Raw genomic sequence first — 10704 nt, 5'->3', positions numbered from 1 at the left:
AAAACCTATGTCGATCCACTTAAGCTTCACTAGGGCTGGGTCTGGACCTCCCTTGGCTCACCTACAAACACATGAATGAGCGTGAGCGAAAGCCTAGTGAATAATACCAAGTAAAGGGAATGCATTGCAACATTATACAACAGATGGCCTGGGGCCCAATTCATTCATGTCAAACTGGCTCTTAGGCCTTTTCAAACTTTTATCATATCAAACTGGCTCATAGGCCTTTCATTTCAAACTGGCTCATAGGCCTTTCGTTCCAAACTGGCTCATAGGCCTTTCATATCAACCTGGCTCATAGGCCTTTACATCAAACTGGCTCATAGGCCTTTCATATCAGACTGGCTCATAGGCCTTTATATCAGACTGGCTCATAGGCCTTTCATATCAGATTGGTTCATAGGCCTTTATATCAGACTGTGTCCACCATTCAAATTAATGAACTTTACAAAACTTACATAGAAGTAGCAATTGGACAATAACATATGTCAGATATTACTCACAGTGATCGGTTGATTGGTTCGCCTTGGAACTTGACCCTACACATGTCATGAACATAAAAGGGTCACTAACAATTCAATCCGTTCAAAATTCACATTTTCCTCTTTAGGCTTCATTCTTGTCTCTTTAACTCATTTACAATGCTTAATATATGCCTAAGAGTGCTAGCAAGTGAAAGAGAACGGAAAACAGAACACAGAATGCAAAAAAACAAAATTTCAGAAAACAGGGTCCCCGCTCGAGCGTGGACTTCCCCGCTCAAGCGGACCCTATAGGCCTGCAAAAGTGCTGGTTGTATCAAAAATACGCTCGAGCGTGGAATAGGGCGCTCGAGCGGAAGGCCTGTCAAAATAGCTCCCGCGCTCGAGTGTGAATTACCTTGCTCGAGCGGTCATCAAGTCTGCAAAAAGTGCTGGGAGCACGTATTTCCCGCTCGAGTGGACGTCAAAATTCTGGGTTTCCTAGATTGTGTTCTTGAGTTCAAATTCGACCTTCAAACCAACAATTCTTGCATACAATGGCTCAAATCTCAAATATACTAGTTCTAACATGGTATAAACACCAAAACACAACATCATGGGGCTCAATTTCAAGGATTTAACACATGCATGGGTCAAATTGACATCAAACTCAATTCTAACATAACAATTTCATACATTCAAGCTCATATCTTCATAAATTGTACATGCATGTGATGAATTAGCCACATTCTCAACTTAGACAACACCAATGGTGATCAAAACATGAGTTTCAATAGAAACTCTACATGAATCATGTATTTCAAGCTTATACATGCTATTTCAAAACAATTTCTTACATGCATGCATATATCAAGCTTTAATTCCAACAAAACCAACTTAACTCTTGCTCTTGGTCACAAACAACCCTTGAACACATAAGATCACACGTTAATTTCATGAATTCAAGAATCAATACTTACCTATAAGCCTAATCTATGGCTAATTCTTGAACTAGACTCCAAATCTCCCAGCTTGAGTCACAAATTACACAATTCTCTCCCTCTCTCTCTTTAACAGCCGGCTTTCTCTCCCTTTCTCAAAGTTTGATAAGCCAAAATGAATACATAGGAGAGAATGAGATGTGTAGTGCCCTTACCCAACAATTTCCATTAACTTATATTAATAATAATAAATAATTGGGCAGCAAGTTACCAATTTAATCAACTTAATCTGGTCCGAATCAATTTTTCAATTAAGTTTCACCGTAGGCTCTAAAAATTATGCCAATCACAATGGCGTAATCGATTCCAGGTTCTGTGGCCGATAAGGCCCTCAATTTAATTTCCAAAGCAGATTATTCAAACAGATATTCCTACGGTGAACAGATAAAACTTCAAAATCACATATATTCGCTTAATGACACACAAAATCATGTCAAGCACATACTCATGTTTAAAATAAGGACTGATTAGCATATTACGGAACACGGGTATCACAGTCTTCCCCCCTTTAGGAAGTTTGGTCCTCCAAACTTAATTTACCTTCGTCGGGAAACAAATGTGGATAGCGTAGTCGCATTTCCTCCTTTTTTTCCCACGTAGCATCCATCCCATAGTGTTCTTTCCATTCCACTTGCACCATTGGGATGGACTTGTTTCTCAATTGTTTCACTTGCCGATCAACAATTCGTTCCGGCCATTCAGTATATTCCATATTCTCATCCAATGTTACCCGGTGATAGTCAATCACATGAAACGGGTTTCGGAGGTAACCCCTCAACATCGACACGTGAAACACGTTATGGATTTGCTCAAATCCCGGTGGCAAAGCAACTCTATAAGCAACTGGACCAAGCCTTTCCAGAATCTGAAATGGTCCAATGTAACGGGGCGACAACTTGCCATTTTTCCCAAATCTGACTTGGCCTTTCACCGGAGAAATACGGATGAACACATGGTCACCAACCTCATACTCAAAAGGTCTTCTCCGAACGTCTGCATAATTCTTTTGTCGGTCCTGAGCTGTTTTGAGCCTTTGACGAATAGTCTTGATTTTCTCAGAAGTGTCTTGCACAATTTCTGGCCCAAGCAAAGCTCTATCCCCGACCTCTGTCCAACAGATAGGTGATCTACACCTCCTACCATACAAAGACTCGTATGGTGCCATACCGATGCTGGAGTGGAAGCTGTTATTATAAGCAAATTCTTCAAGTGGCAAATAATCCTCCCAACTCCCCTGAAAATCCAAGGCACACATGCGAAGCATATCTTCCAAAGTCTGTATCATTCATTCTGATTGCCCGTTTGTCTATGGGTGAAATGCAGTACTGAACCTTAGTTCTGTTCTCATAGCTTCCTGCAAACTCTTCCACAATCTAGATACAAATTTTGGATCTCTATCCGATACAATAGATACTGGAACTCCGTGTAAATGGACAATTTCATCAACGTAAATGGTGGCCAATCTATAGGCAGTAAATTTAGTTTTGACAGGCAGAAAATGTGTAGATTTAGTCAGTCTATCAACTACAACCCAAACATAATCCATACCTTGAGAAGTCCGAGGTAGGCCAACAACGAAATCCATAGTCATATGTTCTTACTTCCATTCAGGAATAGGGAGAGGTTGAAGTAGACCGCCTGGTTTCTGATGTTCAGCCTTAACTTGCTGACACTGAAGGCACTTGGACACATATTCTGCAATCTCTTTCTTCATTTTAGGCCACCAATAGGTTTGTTTCAAATACGGATCTGTGGGCTTCATCTAAGACCTTCTTCTTTAGTTCCGGGATATCAGGGACACATATTCGGTTCCGGAATTTCAACATTTCATTCTCAATGCTAAATTCTACTTTTGGACTTGTCTCAAATTCATCCATTACCTTTCTGAGGAACTCATCCTCTTTCTGTTTTTGTTTGATTTCATCAACAATTGCCGGCTCGGCTGTAATAGCAGTTATCAATCCGCCCTGTTCACATACTACCACTTCAATTTCTGACTTCTTAAAGTCTTGCAAAATCTCTCTTTATTCAGTAAGCAAACAAGCCATACTCCCTGTTAATTTTTTGCTCAAGGCATCAACAACCGTGTTGGCTTTCCTGGGGTGGTACTGAATCTCAAGATCATAGTCTTTTATCAGCTCAAGCCATCTCCTCTGTCGCATATTCAGCTCTTTCTGCGTAAAGAAGTATTTCAGCCTTTTGTGATCCGTGTAGACTTCACACTTAGCTCCATACAAATAGTACCGCTAGATTTTCAAAACAAAAACAACTGCGGCCAATTCCAGGTCGTGTGTTGGATAGTTTTTCTCGTGCAGTCTTAACTGTCGAGAGGCATAAGCAATAACCTTTCCGTTCTGCATTAATACATAGCCTAAACCTTTATAAGATGCATCACTAAAAATCACAAAATTTTCCATACCTGACGGTAGTGTCAACATTGGTGCAGTGGTCAATCTCGTTTTCAATTCATGAAAGGCTGATTCTTTTTCACCGTTCCACTCAAATGGTTGCCTCTTGCGGGTCAGTTGGGTAAGTGGTACTGCTATCTTTGAAAAGTTTTTCACAAACCTCCTGTAATACCCAGCTAAACCCATGAAACTACGAACTTCTGTCACATTAGTCAGTGTAGGCCAATTCACAATCACCTCAATTTTCTGCGGGTCTACAGAAATTCCTTCCTTGTTGATCACATGCCCTAAGAAAACAACTTCGTCCAACCAAAATTCACATTTATTAAGTTTAGCAAATAATTTCCTTTCTCGAAGTATTTGTAGGACAGTTCTCAAATGGTGTTCATGTTCAAGTCTATCCTTAGAATATATCAAAATGTCATCAATGAATACCACAACAAATTCATCAAGGTAGGTTTTGAAAATTCAGTTCATTAAGTCCATAAATGCTGCTGGAGCATTAGTCACTCCAAATGGCATGACAAGAAATTCAAAATGTCCATACCTCGTTCTGAATGCGGTTTTCTTAACATCCTTTGCCTTAACTTTCAGCTGATGATACCCGGATCTCAAATCAATCTTAGAAAACACCTGTGATCCCTGCAACTGGTCAAATAAATCATCAATACGGGGTAGGGGATATTTGTTCTTTATTGTTACCTTGTTCAATTCCCGATAATCGATGCACAAACGCAAAGTCCCATCCTTCTTTTTCACAAATAGTACTGGTGCACCCCAAGGCGAAGTGCTAGGTCGGATAAACCCCTTGTCAAGTAGGTCTTGCAACTATTCTTTCAATTCTTTCATTTCGGCAGTAGCCATTCTGTAGGGAGTTTTAGAAATGGGCTGGGTGCCTGGCATAGTTTCAATAGTAAACTCTATCTCCCTATCTACCAATTCCCCTGGTAACTCATTCGGAAACACATTTGGAAATTCTCTAACAATAGGAATATTATTCAATTCAATATTCTCAGATTGTTGAGACAACACATAGCACAAATAACCCTGGCACCCTTTCCTGATCAGTTTACATGCTTTCATTGCAGATATCAAATAAGGTGGAGGCGCTACCCCATTGCCCACAAACACAATCTCTTTCTGTTCTGGTGGTTTAAATACAACCCGTTTTGTCACACAATCAATGGTGGCGCAATATTTGGTCAACCAATCCATGCCCAAAATTACATCAAAATGTCTAAAGTTCAAGGGCAACAAATCTACATATAGGATAGCGTCCTCAACATGCATTTCACAAAACCGGTATATAGATTCACACAATACAGATTCCCCAGATGGAGCAGACACACATAGCAGATATGGCAGTAATTCTAAAGGTCTATTCAGTTTAGATGCAAATGCATATGTCACAAAAGAGTGTGTGGATCCGGAGTCAATTAACACAAAAGCATCCTGATTGCATATAGAGATAGTACCTGAAACGACTGCATTGGCATTCCGTGTATCGCCTGGAACAAGCGCAAAAACTCTCCCTTGCCTTACGGTATCCCGCCGTCTCATAGTATTTCTTGGTTTTGGGTTCGATGCAGTGGAACTAGTAGCTATTCTCCCACTGTTCTGCTTACAATCTCGGGCCATGTGCCCTTGTTTACCACGCTTGAAACAGGCCCCTGACACACGGTGACAAACTCCACGGTGCCTTTTGCTGCAAATGTTGCACATGGGAGATGTGTCTTGGGAAGAATTCAAAGTATTTGAGGAGCTCGTGTTTTGCTTTTTTGAAAATTTCTTCTTTGTGAAGAAACCTTGCCTTTTGTTACCCTTCCATTCTGTTGTTGGCTTAGCTTGCCTAGCTATGTTATTCTTTGATATGATGGCCCTGTCAAGCACCCTAATGTAGGTCTCTAACTTCAGGACATTCACTCTCTCTAGGATGTCACTTCAGAGTCCACCTTCAAAATGTCTTGCCTTCTTATAATCGGTGTCAATTACATGTGGTGCAAACCTGGCCAACTCAGCGAATTTGGCCTTATTCTCAACTACAGTCATGCTGTCTTGCTTGAGTTCCATAAATTCCGCCACCTTCCTATCACGGACACACTGCGGGAAGTACTTGTCAAAGAAAATTTCCAAAAATTTTGCCCAATCAGCATCTTTGTAACTCTCACGCATTAACATCCACCATTTTCTGGCCTCGTCTTCTAGCATAAAAGTGGCTAGAAGCACTTTCTGTGTCTCTAAACAGGGGAACACTTCAAATAATTTCTCAATGCCGAGGACCCAAGCTTCAGCCTTCAAGGGGTCCAATCCACCATGGAACTGTGGTGGTTTCATCTTTTTGAACTCTCTGGTGAGAGCTATGATTCAGTCATCATTTTGGTTATCTGGCACGGGAGGTGCCGGAGGTGGAGGTGGAGGATGTGGCTGCTGCCACTGTTGTTGCCATTCCTGTTGTTGCCTCAAGGTTTCTGCCATTTCCTGTATCAACCTTTCCATCTTGTCTATTCTAGCAGTGGAGGATTCCTCTATCTCATCACCTCGTGTTCTCACCATCTGATAAACTTGCATTATAGTTTGTACAAAAGATACACAAATATGCGTATAACAAAGGGCATACATATTCAAATAATTTGCAATGCAAGTAGTTCACAAACTTATAACATATAGCTGTCCACATTAAACAGTTAAGCACATTCTTAATGCTTTCAAATTCTTACCTATAACATGAATGCATCCTAGATCTTTTCTAGACGCTTATTGCTCTTTTGGACAAGTGCGTGAGTTATTAACTCGTGCTCTGATACCACTCTGTCATGACCCGAACCCGCCCCCATGGGTTAAGGACATAACCGGCCAGTAATCAAGAGATTACCTACGGCCTCAATCTAAACCAAACGTATTTAACAGAGTTGATGGGGGCCAAACGGAAGCAATTTTAAAAACTTAGTCCTTAGAGCTGTGCTTACATGGTATATCAAAACAAACCATACGCATAGACATTAATAACTCACAACTCAAAACAGTAGCATAAATTCTGTACAACAGGATCATCCAAAAGTAAGTCAACCCTAGATAACTATGTACAAACATATACAAAACTTCGCCAATATGACAAAATATAATTATAGAACAAAAGGGGCGAAGATGGGTCTCGTGCGTGAGACACAAGGGCTGACTTTCCAAAACCTATGTTGATCTACTTAAGCTTCACTAGGGCTGGGTCTGGACCTCCCTTGGCTCACCTACAAACACATGAATGAGCGTGAGCGAAAGCCTAGTGAATAATACCAAGTAAAGGGAATGCATTGCAACATTATACAACAGACGGCCTTGGGCCTAATTCATTCATGTCAAACTGGCTCTTAGGCCTTTTCAAACTTTTATCATATCAAACTGGCTCATAGGCCTTTCATTTCAAACTGGCTCATAGGCCTTTCATTCCAAACTGGCTCATAGGCCTTTCATATCAACCTGACTCATAGGCCTTTACATCAGACTGGCTCATAGGCCTTTCATATCAGATTGGCTCATAGGCCTTTATATCAGACTGGCTCATAGGCCTTTCATATCAGACTGGCTCATAGGCCTTTATATCAGACTGTGTCCACCATTCAAATTAATGAACTTTACAAAACTTACATAGAAGTAGCAATTGGACAATAACATATGTCAGATATTACTCACAGTGATCGGTTGATTGGTTCGCCCTGGAACTCGACCCTACACATGCCATGAACATAAAAGGGTCACTAACAATTCAATCCGTTCAAAATTCACATTTTCCTCTTTAAGCTTCATTCTTATCTCTTTAACTCATTTACAATGCTTAATATATGCCTAAGAGTGCTAGCAAGTGAAAGAGAACGGAAAACAAAACACAAAATGCAAAAAAACAAAATTTCAGAAAACAGGGTCCCTGCTCAAGCAGACCCTATAGGCCTGCAAAAGTGCTGGTTGCATCAAAAATACGCTCGAGCGTGGAATAGGGCGCTCGAGCGGAAGGCCTGTCAAAATAGCTCCTCCGCTCGAGTGTGAATTACCTTGCTCGAGCGGTCATCAAGTCTGCAAAAAGTGCTGGGAGCACGCATTTCCCGCTCGAGCGGCCATTACCCCGCTCGAGCGGATGTCAAAATTTTGGGTTTCCTAGATTGTGTTCTTGAGTTCAAATTCGACCTTCAAACCAACAATTCTTGCATACAATGGCTCAAATCTCAAATATACTAGTTCTAACATGGTATAAACACCAAAACACAACATCATGGGGCTCAATTTCAAGGATTTAACTCATGCATGGGTCAAATTGACATCAAACTCAATTCTAACATAACAATTTCATACATTCAAGCTCATATCTTCATAAATTGTACATGCATGTGATGAATTAGCCACATTCTCAACTTAGACAACACCAATGGTGATCAAAACATGAGTTTCAACCAAAACTCTACATGAATCATGTATTTCAAGCTTATACATGCTATTTCAAAACAATTTCTTACATGCATGCATATATCAAGCTTTAATTCCAACAAAACCAACTTAACTCATGCTCTTGGTCACAAGCAACCCTTGAACACACAAGATCACACGTTAATTTCATGAATTCAAGAATTAATACTTACCTATAAGCCCAATCTATGGCTAATTCTTGAACTAGGCTCCAAATCTCCACAAATTACAGAATTCTCTCCCTCTCTCTCTTTAACTGCCGGCTCTCTCTCCCTTTCTCAAAGTTTGATAAGCCAAAATGAATACATAGGAGAGAATGAGATGTGTAGTGCCCTTACCCAACAATTTCCACTAACTTATACTAATAATAATAAATAATTGGGCAGCAAGTTACCAATTTAATCAACTTAATCTGGTCCGAATCAATTTTTCAATTAAGTTTCACCGTAGGCTCTAAAAATTATGCCAATCACAATGGCGTAATCAATTCCGGGTTCTGTGGCCGATAAGGCCCTCAATTTAATTTCCACAGCAGATTATTCAAAGAGATATTCTTACGGTGAACAGATAAAACTTCAAAATCACATATATTCACTTAATGACACACAAAATCATGTCAAGCACATAATCATGTTTAAAATAAGGACTGATTAGCATATTACAGAACAGGGGTATCACAGTTGTGATGTGTCAAAAAGGATACACCTTTTGCGCGTTGATGGGCGATAACCATCGTATATTGAGAACATGATTCCGGGCTTCCATGGAGGCATTTTGAATCAAATTTTGAACACTCCTCGGAATTGTTGGAACCCAAGGACACATTCCATGGTAAAATAGATAGCAGAATCTGGTGGAGGCTTGCCGGCCACGATAGGATGGTGCCGGTCTCCTGCCGGCCATCAATGGCAACTGCCGGCCATCAATTAAGGAGTGCCGGCCACCGATGAGGGGGGTGTCAGTCACCGCTGGCAGATTGGGCCATTTTGGTCTTTTGATCCGTGGCTCTTCAAATACACCCAAAATCATTTCATTTGCTCACAAATCCTTGCATAGAAAACATTTCCCTTGCTCTCTAGGTGTGCCTTCTCTCTAGATTCGCGCGTTCTACACGTTTCCCAACACCCTAAACAACCTTGAATCGTTAAAACCTCTTTGTTCTCTTCGATTTGAACCGATTAGAATTTGAATCTGAGGTATCTTTTGTCATTTCCCCCATTCAAGGATTATTTCTCCCGAGTTTCTCTCAAGGTTAGTTTGCTTTTCCCGGGTTTTCAACTTTATTTGAAATTTTCTCTCTCTTAGGGTTTGATTTGTTCAAAACTTCACCATTTTGCTCATTTTTTGCTCATTTTTGCATCTATCTCAGATGGCTGATGACATTCTGCATGATGGGGGTTTCCCCGCACTCCCTCCAATGTAGCTTGCCTCGGACTTTGCGGCTGAGCCGGGGGTTGAGCCTCAGCCTTTACCACTGAGCGTACGTCCCTTTGACCCTGCGAGGTATCACTCGGAGACTCACATTATACCAATGGCGGGAGGCATCCATGCCTTTACTAATTTCGATGAGAACGCGCCAGACGACCTCTTGCTGAGGGAGTCGATGTCTCATTTGTCGGCCATTGCCGTGGAGGTATCTACTCTACTTTTCTGCAGCATTACTTTAAGTTATTTGTATTTCTTGCGCTGTTTTGATCTGCTCGCATCACATGCTTGGATCTGGCTGTATTTCACACTTTGTTGCTATGTATTTAACCATACTTCATACATTACTACCATGTATATGCTGTATACGACTGTACCTCATGCATCACTACTACGGATCCAATTGTATCTTCAATACATCATCGCTTTGAATGCAATTGTATTTTCAATACATCATTGATCTGATTTCAACTGTATTTTCAATACATCACTAATCAGATTTCATCACATGTACTGCCACAGGACGGATCCTACTCCTTCAGAGGTTATGGTATGACGATAGCTCGGGATTGGTATGATGTACTTTCCGTGAGGGTTCGCCAGATCATCAACGGGACCGGCTTCGGCTTATTCTGCTCCAACTTGACACGGGTCACAGCGAGTCGCTCTCTTTTAGGGGCTCTTGTGTAGAGGTGGTGGGACACCACCAATTCTTTCCACTTCTCCACGGCGAGAGAGATGACAATGACTCTTTTCGACTTCGCCATGATCACTGGCCTGGGCGTAGGAGGTGATCCGATTCCTCTTGATCCCGACATGGGAGAGTGAGTGGCCGCATGGGATGCATTACTTGGAGCGCATCCACCGACACTTCGAGCGGGCATGGTTAGATATACCTGGTTTGAGGAGCATTACAGAGGGGAAGATTCCGAGACTGATGAGGAGGTGGAGCAGTATGCC

The sequence above is a fragment of the Camellia sinensis genome, chromosome 1 (genome assembly GCF_055761805.1).
Source record: "Camellia sinensis isolate YWXY chromosome 1, ASM5576180v1, whole genome shotgun sequence".
In the NCBI taxonomy this organism is placed as follows: Eukaryota; Viridiplantae; Streptophyta; class Magnoliopsida; order Ericales; family Theaceae; genus Camellia; species Camellia sinensis.
Note: the sequence above shows the minus strand (reverse complement) of the source record.